Source organism: Varanus komodoensis, unplaced genomic scaffold (genome assembly GCF_004798865.1).
Source record: "Varanus komodoensis strain SLA01 unplaced genomic scaffold, ASM479886v1 scaffold4, whole genome shotgun sequence".
Lineage (NCBI taxonomy): Eukaryota > Metazoa > Chordata > Lepidosauria > Squamata > Varanidae > Varanus > Varanus komodoensis.
Window position 1 is genome coordinate 27339233 of NW_025335941.1, and position 20294 is coordinate 27359526.

Genomic DNA, 20294 nt, shown 5'->3' on the forward strand with positions numbered 1-20294 from the left:
AAGGTCAGGAGAGAAGATAAGATAGTTGTGTCTCAACATAAAACAATTTCAATATGAGAAAGTTGCAGAAACAGGGAAAACTGCAGCATATGAGAAAAACAAGAATGCAATCATTCCAATTTACTATAAGCAATGCAAAGCGGGCTAGTTTCATGGGGGGAGATGTATTATCTCAGAAACAGATGCCAACATGAGGAAACAACCTTTTGTAAGAAAAACTCAAGTGCGGCAGGTAGCAGGCATGGGCACTTTTCTACAGAGCACCCCTGTGGGGACAGGGGCATGTCTGGGTACTTACTTGAGCCTACTATACCAAAGGATCTTGAAAAATGCTGATATCACAAAAGGTATGCTGGTGCAAAGCCACTTAACACAATTTTGTGGGGCGGGGGAGAGCAAAGCTGAATTCAGTTCCTAAACCACCTCAGATCTTATTACCATCTCCTATGGCAAGGTCTCCCACAAGAGAAACGAGATGAGTAAGAACCGTGAGGTGGTCATAAACCCCATATATGAAGTATGTCCAGAAAGTATTGAGAATGAAGTCCCTACACTCAAGAAGAACTCCTGGGGTGCCAGGTATACGTTAGAACACTGATCAGCTGCATTCCAGCCCTGTCAGAATTGAGACATTCTCTTTTGTGACACCCTGTTCAAATGTCTTGTATTAAGAATAATGCAAGAGAGTTTGGAACAGCAGTATGTGATAAAATTGTGTGAAATTGGGTAAAAGCACTTTGGAAATGGTGAGGAAAGCTTATGGAGAAGCTGCACTATCATCTGACAAGTGTACCGATGGCACAAGTTGAGATCAGCTCAACTTGAATCCGTCATCACAACAACGCACTGAATCACAGTGCTTTTACTCTCCGGGAATTTTTAGCTGAAAAACACATCATGGTGCTTCCCCATCCACCCTACAGCCCCAACTTGGCTCCTTGTGACTTTTTCATCTTCCCAAAGATGAAGAATGTTTTGAAAGGACACCATTTTGGTAGTGTGGATAATGTCCAAAGAGCTGCTATGCAGGCTCTGAACGCCATCCCACTCAACTTCCACAGATGCTATAAAGAAGGGAAAAAACACTGGGTGCATGTACATTCACAAGGTGCATACTTAACAATGTTCAATTGTTAAGTTTTTCAATAAAAGAATTTTTGAAATATCATTCGCATTACTTTCTGGACATACCTTGTATACATCTAAGTTCTTCACTTATGAATACTCTTATACTCCAACCACCTCTATTGCTACCAACTAATTCAGAATCCTCCATGTTGTGGGAAGAGACTTTGGCTCCATGGCCCAGAAATGAATTACAGGCAGAGCTCTACTGCAATTTCTTATATGGGGTAGGTGAGCACTGCCTCAATGATCTCCCGCTTTCCCCAGCAGGTAGTTCTCCAAACATCAACATCAGGGGCTCCACCAATGGGCAAGGCTTAGGCATGAACACAAGCAGTTTCTCTTCATTCTGAAAAAGACTGCTGAACAAACCTCAAAACTATCTCCATCCCTCTTTTATGTGCTTTTCTAGATAACAAGTGCAGATTGCCTTGTACCATGAAAAGTCATGAAAAGGCAGTCATGGTTCTAGGGCACAAGGAACAACTATCTTTCTAATTTAAGAAGTTTTGGTCAGGGCCCCGATGAGAGAACACCTGGGAACTCATGTAAGCTACTTTGGGTTTCACAATGGCAGAAAGGATGTAAGATGTACATAAATCTATATAACCTATTTGACTCCTTGGTCAACTCTTAAATTAACTGTTACTTGTTTCAAAATTGAGAAAGGAGTTTGGTACGGCTGTATACTGTCGCCCTGCCTATTTAACTTACATGCAGAGCACATCATGAGAAAGGTGGGGCTAGATGAATCACCAGTTGGAATTAAGATTGCTGGGAGAAATATCAACAACCTCAGATATGCAGATGATACCACTCTCATGGCAGAAAGTGAAGAGGAACTAAAGAGCCTCTTGATGCAAGTGAAGAAGGAGTGTGCAAAAAGTTGGCTTGAAACTCAACATGAAGAAAACTAAGACCATGGCATCCGGTCCTCTCACTTCCTAGCAAACAGATGGGGAAGAAATGGAGGTAGTGACAGATTTTATTTTCCTGGGTTCCAAGATCACTGCAGACGGGGACTGCAGCCAAGAGATTAAAAGACGCTTGCTCCTGGGGAGGAAAGCTATGGCAAATCTAGACAGCATACTAAAAAGCAGAGACATCACCCTGCCAACAAAAGTAAGTATAGTCAAGGCTATGGTTTTCCCAGTTGCAATGTATGGTTGTGAAAGTTGGACCATAAGGAAGGCTGAGCACCGAAGAATTGAGGCTTTTGAATTGTGGTGCTGGAGGAGACTCCTGCATGTCGCTTGGACCGCAAGGCGATCAAACCGGTCAGTCCTAGAGGAGATCAACCCTGACTGCTCTTCAGAAGGCCAGATACTGAAGATGAAACTCAAATATTTTGGCCACCTAATGAGAAGGAAGGACTCCCTGGAGAAGAGCCTAATGCTGGGAACAATAGATGGCAAAAGAAGAAGGGGACAGCAGAGAATCAGGTGGCTAGATAGAGTCACTGAAGCAGTTGGTGCGAGCTTGGGTGGACTCTGGGGGATGGTGGAGGACAGGAAGACCTGGAGGAATGTTGTCCATGGGGTTGCCATGGGTCGGGCACAACTTCGCAACTAACAACAATATATGGCCATATCTAACAATAGGATGGAACACTGATGAAAAAGCTATACCTGTTTCTCTGCTGTCTATAACACAGTTGTCAAAAGCAGATGAACCCCAGTTATGTGCCTTGTCTTCAGAAGTTACTTCATCTCTCATACTGATTAATGAAATCTCTCACTTTTATAGCAGTTTGTAAATTCCACTGCACTACGCCTCACTCCTTGCTCACCTCAGCTATCTTGAGAACAGGGCTCAGAATGGGAACTATGCCAAGGATATGCTTCATCTTTTCAACCCTTAGCCATGACTTCCTATAAAAGGACAGGGTTCTCCCAGCAAACCCAAACAACGGAAGTTTGCTCAGCCAACAAGCAGCAGGCACAGGCAATTCAAACCAATGAGTATGGGAGAGATGAAGTTAAATAGAATAAAACCCAGACTGAATCACAGGCGAGTCATTTGAAAGCGTGGCAGTTATCTACATTATCTGCACTCTCTTAACCACAGAACATGTGTCTGGGCACTCACCCTCTCCTGCCATGATGCTACACCCAGAGCACAGAACTGGGACAGCTATGTTGGACCTGCGCTCCTCCACTCAATTATACTCCTCCCTATATTCACTTTCATTCCTGCCTGTATGTCTGAGTAGGAGTGCTGACACTTTGGGTGCTTCTCTTTGATCTGCTCTTTTGCCTGTGTGGTTAGAACTGTTCTATGAAACATTAGGATCAGATTCTAGTTTCCCCTGCTTTCCCTTTAAGCTGCAATGTTAATGCTACTGCATAGACAGGCTAAAGGTGAATTTTGTCTGCATCCCACAAGAATTTCTGGCAGAACTCAAAATCTCAGTCACCCATTTCAGCCAATCCCCAGCTCAGGTCTATCTCCCAGTAAACTGGGCTTCTTCCACTAAGGCCTCAATTATCTGCTGCATCCTCAATTATCACTTATCCTTTCATGTCAGTGTTTCCCTATCAGTGCTTACAGATTGGTTTTTCCATATGACTACCACAATATGGTACCATGCTACTCCATGATTGAAGCATACCAGAAGAATTGTCAAAAACGGTGAAAGAGTGGCTGTCAAGAGTTGCTCTGTTCTCATTTGAATTACTGTTCTTATTTGAATTACTGTCATTATCAGCACAGCAAAATTAAGATGACATTGTACCCACATGAGCTGGTCACTGATATAGTGGGACTGCAGATTGTTCTTTTACTCAACACATCAGTAAGCTCCAAGGAAATAAATACAATAGGAAACAACTTATATCCTCATGCTGAGATACTGGTTTAGTAGATGCTTACTGTGTTCTAGAGTTTAAGAGTTGCTAGTTGTTTAAAAGTTAAAAGGAATACTTTTAAAAAGAGATTATTCAAGACAGAAGAATTCCAAGGATGGATAAAGTGATACTGGTTATACATGAAAACATGTACGACATTGAAAATATTAGTGTTCCAAGATGCAACTCTATTCCTTATGTACATCATTACGATGCAACAGTACAAAGAAACTATTTTGGAAAATATTTTGTTGAGAAAATACAGCTACAGGACTTTAAAAACAGCAGCATATAACACTGACACTGCTGTTTGCAAAGTGATACAACTCATAAGTATATGAAAGCCTGCAGGCATAGTTTTAATTGTGGTTCTTCTTAGAATCCTCGCAATATTACATTACAAACAAACAGTCAAACTAGCAAGAATTTTGAAACAAATCACCACTACATATGAGATGCTGTAACATATATCATGTTTTGGGGCTTAGCTACACTAGATGGCGTATTCTTAGCTGATCTTACTTACTTACTTAAAACTTTTATATGCCATCCCTTATGCATGGCATCTCAGGACAGCTTAAAATCATTAACATCAAAATACAATAAAACAATCCATACCAATATAATAAATAACATATAACCAGAAAAAATAAATTAAATAAAAAGTGACTGTTAAAACACTAAAATACTAATTTTTAAAATAACATTTGAATAAAAAGGTTTTGACCTGGCTGTATCCTGCTTATCCAAATTATGCTCAAAGCAACTCACAAGTAAACAAATCAATATAAGAAAAATGCATAGAAAACTAGAAATATAACATATCCTGTAGCAAGCTAACAAACTATTAAAATTTTAGGAATTTTTTCCTAAATATATGGACAGCTCTTTCATAAATATTTCAGATACACACAACCAGAATTTAGCTAGCAAACCCTCCAGTAATTAATCCAATTGGAAGTGACATGCTTAAGATAGCTGAAAATTTTGACTTCAACCGTAACTCTGATCTACAGAAGTAGAACTATCAGATGTACATATATACTGATCATCACTGGATAAGCTATTTTGAATCATCACTACTAGGCCTTAATTTCCTATGTTTGGAGAAGGACAGCAACTTACAAACACAGTATGAAAACATCCTCTGTTCTTCCCCATCATAGTCAAAACAAATTTTGATTTACGTTTCACTACTCCAGAAGTCATCCTGTGGAAAACATAAAACTCCCTTTTAAAAGGTTATCTTAATACAGCTTTATATGCGAAGTCTGCACTAAATGTACTATTTTTTAAGTTACTATGCAAAACATTCTTTTTTACTGGGAAACTGAAATTAGGTTTGATGTAAGCAATTACAATGATGGTTCTGTTGTTTAAACACAGTACTAAGAGAGAATCACATTGCTGCAATTGAAGTTAGAATAGAGTTGAATAGCCAATTTGAAGGCCTAGTTCAAGTCCAGGCTAAAATAAGGCAGAAAAAGTGATTTTCCTAAATCTTTTATCAGTTAGAGTAACTGAAGACTTTTTGTAATCCTTTACAAACCCAACCCCGCAGCCAATAGACTGCTCTAGTACTTTGCACACATTCTTTATTTAATTACCATTTCCAGAACTAGATTAGTGGATCAAAATTTCCCATATGTCAACATAATACAATTTTATTGTAATGCAGTATTGTTTTCTAAAAGATCTTACTTAAAACATCACACAGACTTTCAAAAAGTACCTCCCTCTGAATATCTACTATAAATCCAGGCAAACTGGATGTTAGAACACCAAGGTGCAATCCTACACAAGTGTAGAAAGAAAAAAGTCCTACAATTTCCACCATCCCTCAGTTAGCACAACCAGCTGGAAGAATGCTGAAAATTGTAGGCTTTTTTCTGTCTAATCACAGATACAATTGCACCCTACTGTAGCATGAACAGGTAGCTGCTTTGATAACCTTAGTCATGATCTACTTCAAACAAGCCTTCTAGAGCTAGTAATTTAAAAGCTGGATTCATTAACATGCATGGGAAACTAAACAACAACTGGCATCCAATAGTGTGAGGGTAGATAAGTCAACTGGATTTTATAGTTCACAGTGGCAGATACTGCAGTAATAAGTGGGCACAGTAAAGAAGTCATAATAAATTGATAAAAGATCCAGTAAATATCTTGCACTTACCTCTCAACAATATTCTAGAGAAAAGACAAACAGCATCCCACACTGTTATTGAATTAGTGCTAAATATAAACAAGGGATACAAATTAGCGAGCTGGCTGGTGCATCAATCCTGAGGGAATGTGTGGTTTGAATTTACCATTGTGCCAATCCAACTGCTTCCCCAGTCGACTATTTGAACACATCTGCGCAGTACCCCATGGGAATTGTGGGAGCTGGATACAGTGAACCAGCATGTCTGAGCTTTTTTTTAACCTCCAACTGCTTTCAACCCAACATCTTGCCTGAAGGTTATGCAATATTAGAATGGTTATGGTTTCTAGCAATGCTCTGTTTATACAATTTAAAGCACCCATGAGAAGAAACAATCTTCTCATGTGCATTACAGGACAGTTTGTATGAATTACCATCTATTGCCCTATTCAGACAGCAAATTAAAAACCCAGATATTTTCAGTCTAGACACTCAGTGTGCAACAGGTTACTTTTACATGGATATTCTTTAATAAAAATGCAGTTCCCAAAACCTCATGCTAGCCAAGAATATACATATAAGATCCATACTAAAGATGAGACCCTATGGCAAAAACCTGTAAGCTCAAAAAAGCGTTAACTAACCTAACACCTGCTAAATAAAATACTGTCTTTAAGAGCTACTGCTGTCATCAAAACTTGAAACCTGATTAGGAAACTTTATCAAAGCATTAACAAAATGAGCTGTATCATGAGAACATTTGTATTGTTCCCTTTGTCAAAGGCTTCCAATTCCTTCATTAACGAACTAAATGGGAGAAAGTTATCTTTGCAGCCACTGAGTGGGCTACCATCACTTAAATTCTAACTTTGTAATGCTGCCCTACATTCAAATACACTTTCAATTGTCCTTGAGTAAAAAAGCAGTATCAAAGACCTACAGCCTTTGTTTATGTGTGCTTAAATTATCTGAAGTAGCAGGATGGATTAGGGATATCTATGACTGCAAAGATCTGTATACGTTAATTTTTTCTAAGTGAGCTTCTCAGCAGAGTTTGACACCACTGGCCATAGGATGAGGAGGCGCAATATTACAGTGGTTCCACTCATTCCCTGATGGTCAATAGCGCAAGATCATCCTGACTGATGTTTGTGCCAATCCATGTCCTTTGGCTTGTGAGAGAGCCTAAGTTCCATCTTACCTTTAATACTTCTTTAATATCTATATAAAGGGAGTGGAAAAAGTAATATACATAATTGTACTTTGTTGTCATCAATATTCAGATGACAAAGCTCATTTTCTCTTTTCCTCCCAAAAAACTTTTTGGGGACTTTTAGATGGGTGTTTGGATACAGTACGTGGATAGATGGATTACATGTCAAAATGTAATCTGGGAAAAGACAGACTATGTGGGATAAAGTCAGCTGACTTGGAATATAGTATAAAGGATTTCATATACCTTGAAAGACTCAAGTAGGCACCTTGAGTGGGCTCCTGGACTTATCACTGTCTAGACCTGTAGGTAGGAATAACAGCAAGAGCCTGCAGCCCGGGGGGAGGGGTATTTTTTTTTTTTTTTTTTTACAAAATATTACAAATCCTGACTTTGAAACCTGGGCCTAAACTGACTATAATCTGATTTCTGGGTCCAATTCAAAGTGGCAATCTTTGCCTTCTGAATGCCCATTGTTAAGGTAAGTTAGATGGCTGTGTACATGAAGCCTAGGTGGTGACCCGAAAGCACAGGCATTTAAGCAAGACTGAAAGACCTTTCTCCATTGAAGCCTTTGATATAGCAAATAACTTTAATGCCCAGCTGGCTCTAAAAAATATCAAATGCAGTCTTCCTCTATTTAGTCTATTTGTTGCACTGTATCTCATTTCATTTTTGTGACAACACAGCTCCAAAAAGCAGCTAAATACAGGGGGTGCCAAAAAACGTATACACATTTTAAGAGACGTTACCTATATTACTTTTTAAAGTTTAATTATGGTAGAAATGCGTAGTATGAGCTTTGCTTAAAAGATGTGTTAATCAAATGATGCTAGGCATCACCATGCAACAGTTTTTAATACAGTTGTTTTTTTCCTTTCTTAACATGTATATAATTTTTTGGCACCAGAAAGGTGCCAAAATTATAGATAGAAGGTGCCAAACTATATATAGAGTGGCTTACTGTAAGGTCTTCCACAGTATTTTGAACATTCCAAATTAGATATTATTTAATAAGTACAAAGAAGTAGTTCAGTGAAATCACAATCCCTCTAGAAAACTCAAAATATTTGTCCTTCAACAGGGTATCTCTTAACATTCTGTTGTTAAATTTCCCATGTTGACTGTTAGTCAAGAATCTATCACAGGTACATCTACAGCTTGAAGATACTGCACTCAAGTATTCAGACAGAGACTTGACTACAGCCTCATCTTGGTCAGAAATGTAAAGATAGTGACAGTGATCTTATTTGTATAAAAAGCTGAACTACAACTGCAATAAAGTAGAAATAAATTGATCAAAACTAAAGTACAGAATCTGAAGTCAAAAAGTTCAAAAATGTTCAGAGTACATTTCCTTCATATCTTTAGTAAATGTGTTCATTAAATTCATTGCACCATAATAAATTTCCTCTTCTAGATTATCAGTTTTCATGCCAGAGGACTTCTTAGATATACCTACTTGCTAGGATTCTCTTGCAGCCCAAATCAGAATTCATGGAAACCCTATCAATATAATTAGCATTCCAGTATACACTTTAACAAAGATGCTCAAGAAAAAAATTGAAAACATTTATGAAAGCATCCAAGAGAAAACTGATACATCAAGACAAGGCATGCTAATAATTACAGATGGCTAGAATGCAAAAGTAGGAAACAAAGCAGAATCAAAATGTGGGAGAATTTGGCCTAAAGGTCAGAAACAAAGCAGAACTACTCATAGGATTCTGAAAAGCCAATTAACTGTTTACTAGAAATACATTCTTCAAGCAACCAGATGACTGTACCATGAACATTACCAGATGCCCAATACAGAAAATAAAAATACTGCATAATGAGAAGCAAAAGATGGAGAATCTGTATTCTTACTGCCAAAACAAGACCAAGAACAGATTGCAGTCATGACCATGAACTATTAATATCAAAACTCAGAGTAAAGCTGAAAAAAAAAAATCTTTAGCCGAAGCAGAGTGGTAAAATACAATTTAAATTCCTAAGAATGTTAAGTCCACATGATGGATAAATTTGCATTACTGCACTCAACTGAGGATGAACCAGAATTGTGGACTGAAATTACAATTATAGAAGAATGCAAAAAGGCAATTCCTGTAGCAAAAGGGGTGTAGGGAAACCTAGATGGATGAGAGAAGAAATGCTCACTATTGCTATGAACAGACAAGAACTAAAAGTAGAAGGTAACAGAAATAGGGTCAGAATTCTGAATGCATCTTTTCAGTGACCATCAGATAAAGACAAAAAGAATTATTACAATAGCCAGAACAAAGAAACAGAAGAGAACCAGAGAAGAGGAAAAACAAGAGACCTCTTCCAAAAGATTCATGAAATCCAAAGAAAATTAAAACCTAGATAATGAAAAGACAAACGGGAACATACGATCTGACTAGGAGAAAATAAAGAGAAGATGGAAGCAATATAGAGAAGAGCTATACAAAAGAGCTAAAAGGAAGACAAAGAGGAATCTTACACGGAAGAACCTGCAATAGTAAAGTTACACTAATAAACTATTATACTAGTTTGCAATGTAATTAAAGTGATGCCCAAGGGGTTGCAACACAGAATGTTACCTGCTATGATTCAAGAAATGCCTAATGTTCAAGCTGGATTCCAAAAAGCAAATAGTACTTGAGATCATATTGCAAATATATGTTGGCTACTGAGGCATACCAAAGACTTTCAGTATATGCTTTATAAACTAGAGCAACCCTCTGCCTGTGTAGAACATAAGAAGCTATGGACAGTTCTCAAAGACTTGACGGTCCTATTGCACAATCTGTATTATTAGTATTTTACCATCCAATACCTGAAGCTCTCTGGGCAGTTTACAACAAAATGCAAAATCAAATGTTTTAATTTTAGTCTGTACTTTACATAATAAAAAGTCACCATTACAAAATTTTAAAAGCAAATTTAAAACAAGTGTAGAAACCTACAATAGTGGACAAGCAGCTACTGTTAAGACCAAATATGGGGAAACAAAATGGTTGTCTATAGACAAAGGTGCCAGAAAAGAGTGTATTTTATTTCCATATCTGTTTAATCTATATGCAGAAAATGCAACAAAAGATGTACTAGGGATTAGGGGAAGAATGAATGAAAATTGGCGGAAGAAAGAATGAAAATTGGCGGAAGATACATCAATAATTTAGGATATGCAGATGGTATCATAATTCTAGCAGAAACTACCAGTGAATTTAAATTATTCTTGGTGAAAGTTGAAAATGAAAGTGCAAATGCATAATATGCCAGAGTTCTCAAGTTAACTTACATAAAACCCAGTAATTAAGACCCAATCAAAAACCCACTAAGCACAAGTATCAACAGCAAGATTTTTTTTAAATCTAGCTCCCACAAAATAGGAATAGTTCCACAAAGAGACAAGTACCCAGAGAGAGTGATCCTGGGGCTGCCACCAAAGTCCTGCTACTAGCCGGCATCATCCTTAAGACAGAACATGGAATTCAGCCTCACTGGGACATATCAACTCTTAGAGGGAGATAATAAGGATTACATATAAACATGCACCTCAACAAGTGAAGACTTCAGAAGTTGACCCAGCACCATGAAAACCAGTGTAGTGTAATAGTTAACAGTGTTAGACTGGAACTAGGGAGACCTTAGTTCTAATCCCCACTCGACTAAAAAGCTCACTGTGAAACTTTAGACAAGACCCTGACTCTCAGTCTAACCTACCTTACTGAGCTGTTGAGAGGGTAATTCTGAGAGGAGGGGAAGGATTATGAAATCCACCTTGAGTTCCTTGAAGGAAAAAAGGCAGGGTATAAACATATTAAATGGGAGGATGGATGGATGAATTGGACTTGGAAATATTAATGAATAAAGTCATTTTAAAACTGTCAATTTTGTTGGGCTAAGCTTACTCCCAGAATTTTGTTTACTCCCTAAGTCTGTGTTAGAATTTCTGGACCATCTGGAAGATCAGTACCCCTGAACTGCATTACTGTAATCAGTATGATACCACTGCACAGATGACAGTAGCCAGGTCTGTCTTCTAATTATACTTGTAGCTGATGTAACTGATGTAACTGAAACTCACAAAAGGCAAGTTATACTCGCCACCAGAGCATCTACAAACACTGTTGAGTCCAGATGAACAGCCTGTCACTTCAAACAGAAAAGGATCCCATCCAGGACAGGCATTTCCCCAGGTAGGGAATCCTCTGATTCTTTGATTACTAGTCCTACCTTGCCTATTTAAAAAAAAAGTAATTCACACTCATCCACTGCTTCACTGCTTTCAGTCATTCAGGAAAGCCAGTGCCAAACCAGAGTCTGATAAAGAAAAAAGAAAAAAAGTTGGGTGTTATCTGTAGAGTGACAGCAACCACCTCATAACACCTCACCCACCTAAGGTCTAAAACTATAGACAGCATCCAAGGGTTTCATGTTGATGGTCCAGTCCAGGATGCAAAACTGACCTTGAGGAAGCATCCAGAAAAATTACCATGAAATAGAAAAATCTCTAAATATCTTCCCTTGAGAAAGGAACAAAATTCCCATGAAGTGATGTCCTCTAGCTTAGAGAGACACTCCAGAAGAATGCCATAGTCAAGAAAATGACTGGGAGGACTAGAAGAATCTCCAGGATCATGCTCATTCCTCTCTCTGATGGTGCAGGCTGTCCATCTGGTCAAGCAAATTAGGATTTTTGTCTCAAAGGAAAACAAAAACCAGAGCGCATACTGATATGAATCTAAAGATCATAAGTGGGCAACCTCTGACCTTCCAGGTGTCTTGGCCTACAATTCCCATCAGCTGTAACCAACATAGCCATTCAGTAGACCACAAACTAGCAAGCACTGACTCAGATACTACCTTCTAAAGTGTGTATAAGTTTTCAAGTAACACTCTAACTCAAGTACTCTATCCAAAAACTCAAGATGCAGATTGCCCCAATGTTGTTAAAAGTCCATAAGGTTTAAATATTAAAAGAACCACAAGCACACAACAGGGGCCTCATAATCACCTCCTTCAAAACAGCAGAAAAGTTCCCCTTACTGCAGGAGGTATTAGCACCTTCTAGCTGGATTTCACCATCCAAAGAGGGTAAGAATCAAGCCAGTACATCACACCTCTCCAAGCACTTGGTTGGTATCCTCAGGAAAGATTCATGGAAATTTGTTCAAGCAATGCACATACAAGTCAATGGACAACAAGTGCAGATCCTGAAAACATGGTGGCAAGATTAGAGTGAATCCAAATGAGTGTTTGCAAAACTATAAGAACTGCCATTCTGGCTTAGACCAAGGGTCCATTTAATTCAGCAATTACACCCATAGGAAAGCCATAAGTGGGACCTAAGTGCAGTAACACCTCCTGCCCCCAGCAACTGCTATACACAGGCATACTCCCTTTGATACTGGTGGCAACATGTAGCCTTCAGGTGTAGCAGCCCCTGAAAGCCTTATCCACCAGAAATTTGTCTAATCCTCATTCAAATTGCTGGCCATCACTACATACTGTGGAAATGAATTTCAGAGTCTTAACAATGCACTATGTGAATTAGTACTTCTTTTGATCTGTCTTGGCTCTCCCACTGATCAGCTTCATGGTTCTTAACACTCTAAATAATTTTGTTTTCATCAGCAAAATTGGCCACTTCACTACTCACTCTTAATTCCAAATTGTTTAAGACTAATTGAAATGCAATGGTCCCAATACAGATCCCTGTGGGACCCCACTGCTTTAATCCTCCCACTGGGAGTATTTACCATTTATTCATGCTCTCAGCTTTCATGAAGGACTTTTGGAAGACCAAGTAAGCAATGTCCATTGGATCATCCCTGCCTACGTTTTTGATACTGTCAAAAGGACTATAAAAGGTTAACAAGACAGAACCTACCTTGCAGAAGTCATGTCCATGGTTTCTCAGCAGTGCTTGCCCTTCAAGTATGCCTACAAATTTTATCTTTAATACTTTCAAGCAATATACCCCAGAACAGATGTTAAACTAACTTATCTATAATTTCCTGGATCCCCTAGTTCCCGTTCTAAAACTTGGTGTTATATTATCCAATCTTTATGACATGGACATATTTTTATACGAAGGTCAGTAGTTTCATATTTGACTTTAAAACTCTGGTGTGGATATCGCACAGGCTCAGCTATTTATTAACTTTCAATTCATCAATAAGGTTAAGGACTATCTTTTGTCAGGGAATCACAGAATAGAAGAGCTGGAAGGGACCAGAGGGCCACTGGGTCCAACCCCCTGATCATCGCAGGACTCCAAGTTAAACCATCCCTATCAAATGGCTGTCCAGTTGTTGCGACCATTACGTCACAGTTCCTTGGATTCCTTTACTAAAATCATCAGTTCAGATACAGATATCTGTCTTATATATTCTGCAATGAAGAAAGAAAGATGAAAGGAATCAATTCAAGCTCTCCGCAATTTCCTTACACTCCTTTAATTCCCTTATCATCCAATGGTCCAAATGCTTTCCTAGGTTATTTTCTATTTCTGACTTGTTTGTGTCCCAAAGAAATACCAGTTATTCCATGTTTATTATTAAGTGAATGAATAAGCCTTTTTGGAAGTCGGAATAGCTTCACTGGATTTATTACTTATTTAAAACATTTCTATACTGTCCCTATTTAGTCAATGACTCTCAGGACAACTTGCAATATTTTAAAAAAATTGCAAACACTACCATACACATTTAAATAATATTGGCACAGAAGCAAAATTTACACTGCTACTGCCACCCAACAAAATCAGGTTCCAAATGAGCTTTAAACTGTATTTGATCAGAACTGCCCCACATTTTTCACTGTTATCCCAACTACTTTATGAGAACCAGTTCAAATTTAGTCAGTGGGGAAGTGCATCAAAGAGCAATTGTGTCAAGCACTATGGTCAATTTCTTTTTCCAGGAATTAACTAACAGAAAGATAGCTGGCAATTTCCCAAGAGCAAACTGCAAGCCTTCAGAACTTTGGGCCAGAACATTTCAACTGTTCTTACTCTTGCTGAGGCTAAACCCCTATGACTTTGGTTCTGACAGAAAGGGGTTACTCCTAAGTCACAAATCACCCTCTCCTGATCCAGTGGAAAAATGCCAAATCAAGAGTATGACCTCTTACTCAGAAAATTGGTCTGAGAGCACATCATGAAACAAACTTTCTGGTCTAGTCAGTGCCTGAATGAGTGGCTGCCTGCAAATTCTATGTATGCTGCCACTACAGAATGATGCTGGGATAGGAGTTGTGTTTTTGAAAAATTCTATGTTACCCTTAAGGGGAACAACAGAAATATACAACTCAATATTAAGACAACAAAAAGCAGTCAGATCGATCAATAAGAGTGAACAGAGCCAATAAACCATGATTAAAACAAGCTTACATCACATGCCTGAGCCAGGGTTCACAATTGCCCTTATCAGCTTATAGCCACAAAAGTTCACTCCCTTTTCACTCCAAATGAATCAAGTCAATTGCCTCCACCACCACCACCACCAAACATATATCCACACCAACCCTTCCTGCAACTAAGACAGATGGGGAGTATTCCTGCTCCAGATGCTACTCAGCAAAGGTGCTCAGAGCTCCAAGCAGTAGCCGAAGAAGCCTTCCCTTAGACCTACTGCTGGGATAAGTGCAGTTTATAGCCAATATTCCAGATCCAACACTAGGCAACAGCTGCAAGCCTTACTCATCATGCTTTCCACAGTCATGGTGAGCATGGCAAGCATACTTGCCAAAGTGTGACCTGTGCAAGTAAACGTTTTTGACTCTAAAATACAACACATATTGTAATGTATTAACATGAAGTCCCAAATTACATGCAACAATAATTTGGCAGGAACACTCTAACCCAAAAGTAACAATCTAGGGATTTTCCACTGTACACTTCAGACCACCTCTGTGAATTCAGTCAAGAAATATGTTAGGCGATAGCAGGTGGGGAGTGCTTTAAACAGTATCCCTAATCTGTCTGTGATATCAGTAACACACATAAAATAAAAGCAGTTTGCCAAAACAGATCAACTGATGAGCAAGACAATCCAGTTCACACTAATGCTACATCCTCTCCCTTCTACCCATTGCTGAGTGTGAAGTACTCAGCTACTTGGAACAATTCATAAGTTGCTTTCTTTCCAATCAGGTCAGTCATGTTGAGCTTTTCACCAAAGCCTTATAGATATTTTATTACAAATGGATCTAACATTAACCAATCAGATCTGAAGGAAGTAGAAATATTGGAAACTAGTAAGTCACATGTTCCTATGATAGAAAGCATATCAGGAGCAGGGATGACTCATCGCCTTATCTTTTCTTCCCCCACCCCCTTTATCCATGACATTTTCTTTTCTTTCCAACACTCAACTGTGACCCCAGATCTATCCAAGATTTGCTGATATGCACAAAAAACTCCTAACAACCTGCTAGCTGCTCTTTTGGGACATCCGAATTAGCAAACATCCCCCCCCCCACACACACACATATTTTCCTTTGAAAAGAACCATGAGTTTCACCCAGTCAATATTCAAGATTTAAAGTAAAAAAGTAGAGGAAAATGGCATCTCTCATTAGCCATGACACTAAAAGAAATAAGATAGCCCTCTCCTGTGCATGTCCACTTGAAAAGCCCAGCCCCTACTTGCACAGTAATTACCTGCACTGAGTCACAAGCAGACATGCTCATATCATCACCTGATTACTCATAATTTAGCCACAGTCAAGTATTGTCAATATTCCATGAATCCTGCTGTCTATTTAACATAGCTGCTTTACAAGTGATTTTTTAATACTTTCACTTGATCCCCTTACTGGGTTTCCCTTGCAGTTCTTTTGCTTTTTGTTTCAATTGTTCCAGAATAAAAGGGAAATAGAACTATTTGGCTGATTGCAATTATTCACAGAAATTTTACCAATGTTTTTTCAAGATATTACAACTTATTAAAACTTAGTATCATTATATCCCAGTAACCATCATTCAGTTCTGCTCACTATATTAGCTAAGTATTCCACAGCCTTCTGGCAAGCATGGTGAATTCCAGGTTCCTTCCAATTAAGGGCAGGTATCATATCCATGCTCCCCACAGCAATCCAAGTCTGTTTTCCCAGCTTCAACCTGGCGACTGCAACCATTTGCTAAGTCTAAGGCATCATGTCAAGCACAAGACCCAATTCTGAGCTGGCAGTAGAGATGGGGATGGCAATTTTTTTGTCAGACCATCAAGACAAGACAAAATTTATGGATCCCTGACAATAAGTGATTGATTTGTTGTTGTTGTTGTTTTATACTATTACTCCATCTTTTTCCCCTCAAGAAACTCAAGGCAGCTTATACAGTCATCTTCTTCCCTATTGTATCCTCACAATATCACTATAAGGTAGGTTAGGTTAACAGTTAGTGACTGGCTCAAAGTTACCTAGTAAGTGCCATGGCCAATTAAAGATTAGAACCCAGATCTCCTAATGTTCTAGATATTTCACTATACTGACTCTTGATCAGTATTAAGTCTCAGTTGTGTGATGATTAAAACATCTTTTATTATGGTAAATTCTTGTAAAATCATCAATTACTTGACTACTTATGAGCTTTTTTAATTGTCAGGGTCCAACTGTAGTTATGGAATGGACATGCAATGTTGCACAACCAAGGTCAAGCAATGGCCACATGCCATCTACCAATAATGACAATTTACTATTACACAGAGTGGAGAGGGTCAAATGCAGTAGCAAAAAATGTTTGCACCCCATCATCCAAACATAAGTATCAGCTAAGAAAGCAATACAAACATTTCATTTCAACCAGTCACTTCAATCTGGCTTAAAATCATGAATTACAGGTTACAAAAATCACAAGTAGCTTTACTTAAGCATGCTACAACTACTTTTAATAGTAGCAGCTACTACTTTTAACTAAGTAAAGACAGCACACATTCACTGTTTCAATCTACATGACTTGTGAGCTTTAGTTTATCATGTGTAAATACAACATAACTGAATGTAATCTGACACCTAAGTTATGCACCAAAATACATTGATTACATGTTATTAAGATATGAAAATTAGAATGCAATCCTAGAGTTACATTTTTTCCACTAAATACTGGTTCTGCTCCAAGCAAAAGGAATTAAGCACACAAGAAAAAGTGTAGCCATGTGGATACAGTGCTGAAATGAGCTTATATTCCAAATAAGTCAAGTTTACCTGGTGGCTTTGAACAAAGTTCATTTACCACATGATCCTAACTGGCTGAATTTCATACTTTTGCAATATGCCATTTTAAAGGACTATTTCACTCTGCTAAAATACTGACAGACAATACTGTTCAGAATGTTGGCATCACTTGTGAAAGTGCCCTTGATTTCCCTTAGAAGGAAAACACAGAGAAGCTATCTTTTAGACTGTCACAAGGACTACTAACAACCGAGCACACTTGAAATGCTGTATGAACTAAAAACAAAGCCAAATGGAAGCTAATTTTATTTGTGGATGATAGTGTATGCAAGTTGGATAAAATGGATATCTTCCAATCCATTTTAAAATCACTGTTATGCAGTAGCAATATTGCACTAGCTCACTAATATTCTATATATTAAAATAACTCAAGATTTCAGTGTTTGACTAAGCAAGCTATTTTTTCTGATCCTTTAATTCAGTACAAGTTAATGAAATACATTTTAGTCAGCTTCCTCTGATGTTTATTTACAAGGGACTTTAACAGGAAAAAAATCAGGTGAACTGAACTGAACTGGGGAGGGCCTGCAGATCTGAGGTCAAGCCGCAGGAACACCTACCAAGTTATTCAGCATTTCAGGCACATCAAACTTCCCTTTGTATATTGCCCCTTCCATCTTACATCACCCCTTTACCATTAACATTTGAGTTATCTGAAAAAACACACTCAAGAAAAGCAAGGTGAAAAAGGTTGCAGTGCACATATGACCTCTCTTATCTAATTCAAATTTAAAACTTATTAACTCAGCAAAGTAGTGGTCAAAACCTCAGAGAAAGCTTATTTTCTCTTTTAACAAGAAGAGGTTTTGACTTAAGATCAATCAGTCCAACATCTTAAAACCAACATAGTTATCTCTACACCAATAACTACTACATGTTAAAGCGCAAATCTCCAATACAGGCAGAAACTTTACTGTTCTATGCCATCTATACCATTCCCAAATGTTAGCAATTAAGCAAACATGGACCAACACATTCACAGCACCACAAAAGACTGTCAAGCCCCTAATTTGCTCCGATACAGCTCCCTTTAATTCCTTATATATCCACCACTCTGACCCACATGGGGAGAACTGTAAGCTAGCCATGCACTCCAAGTTCTTAAAGGTATGCCCAATGTATTATGCCTGAAATCTACAGGATGGAGCCTGAGTCACCTATGAGCTTCCCCCAGTTCTGTCCCATTGCTCTTCTTATAAACCTTCAGATTCAGAAACCTTACCATTCATCCTTCTACTTTTACTCTTCTAATCTATCCTGAGGCCCATCGCAGCTGCCTCCAAACTGACATATACACATCACAACGTCCTCCACCCCAAACCATTAAGACGCTCCTCACCTCAAACAGTGTCTGCAAGATCCTCATTCTACTTCAAAGTCTACCCACTATAGAAAATCACACTCTTAATAATAGGAGTACGAGGAGAGAGACAGCCAAGACAGCAATGGAGAAATGCTGCTCACCCCCAAATCACAGGCACACTCCGACGGAGACTTCGTTTTTTGCACTCCCTTTCCTTCATAGGAACCTTCTCCCCTTTGTATCTCTCTACGATTTCTGGTATACTTTACCCACCCAAAATCCCTAATTCCACCCAAACACACTATTCGGTATCACACACATAAAACGCCCCCCCTGCAAGCCTCAACGTCCCCCCCGCCCGTTTATTCTTTCCCCACATGCAACGGACACGCCTCCTCCTCCTCAGCTTTCCTTCCTCCCCCTCCCCCGCCACACGCTTCGGGCGACTAATCGGAGCTGCCCCCACCCCAGCTTCGCCTTGCCAAACACCCACCACTCCCGCCTCACGGAGCCTCCCCCCTCCCCGCCTGCCTCCTTCCGTCCCCCACGCGCTCTCCGCGCCCGCCCGCACCAGGTTTTTGACCAGCCCCCAAACTCTGAAACTTTCCCCCGAGCAGGCAGGCAGTTACCCGGCGGCCCCCGCTGTCTTCGCCACCGTGTTGCCTCCCTCCTCACCTCCCAGTGGCCCACAGTTTCCACGGGTGCGGGCACCATGCGGAGCCTCCTCGCTGCCCCTCCTCACGCTTGCCGCTCTCCCGAGCAAGGGCGGGAGGGCTGGCCCGGCCCGGCCCGGCCCGGCTTGGCCTGGCCCGGCCGGGGGGCACCTTTCGGCCCCAGGCAGGAATGGACGGCGCAGTGACTACCCCCAGCTACCGTGAATTCGCTCCCTTCCCGCAAACACACACAGGTTCCATTGTCCGCGAACCAGCCTCCCTCCTCCTCTTCTCCCACATGGTACCGCCCATCGCCCCTCTACCTCTTTCTCCCCCCCTTATCGAATGAAACCGCCTATCGTGTACTCCCCCGCCCCACCCAATCAATGGAACGTCCCCTACTCACTCACGGACAGACTTCAACTCCTCAAGCCATTGAGCCGCCTTTCCTCCCAGCAAAGGGAATGGTATTATCCCAAAGAAAAAGGAGTGAGGGACAGATTTGCTTCCCTCTTCTCTCTCACTAATGGTATCAACTGGTCCCTTAAAGAGACAGGCCTAAATACATGGCCCTTCCTCCCCTGTAAGCAGTACCGCCCTCACCTCCCTCCATTCATCCTGGCACCGCCTCCTCAATTAGCATAGACCAACCCCATACCTCAAGGTAGTTTTCTTTCCACCGCCTCTTCCTTTTAAAGATGCAGCCACCCAATGGCACTTCTTAAAGCGACAGACAGTCCTTTTCATCCTCCCATCTCACCCCCCCCCCCCCCCTATC

At 39.8% G+C, this 20294-nt stretch overlaps 1 protein-coding gene across 1 annotated transcript in view; it reads right to left on the reverse strand.

Annotated features, from left to right (window-relative positions):
- Window positions 1-20037, reverse strand: part of BCL9 (BCL9 transcription coactivator) — a 43044-nt gene extending 23007 nt beyond the window's left edge. Inside the window, exon 1 of the mRNA XM_044441693.1 lies at window positions 19923-20037. The gene's annotated coding sequence lies outside the window, so the exon portion shown is untranslated. The remainder of the gene's footprint in view (window positions 1-19922) is intronic.
- Between the last annotated feature and the right edge of the window lie 257 nt (window positions 20038-20294).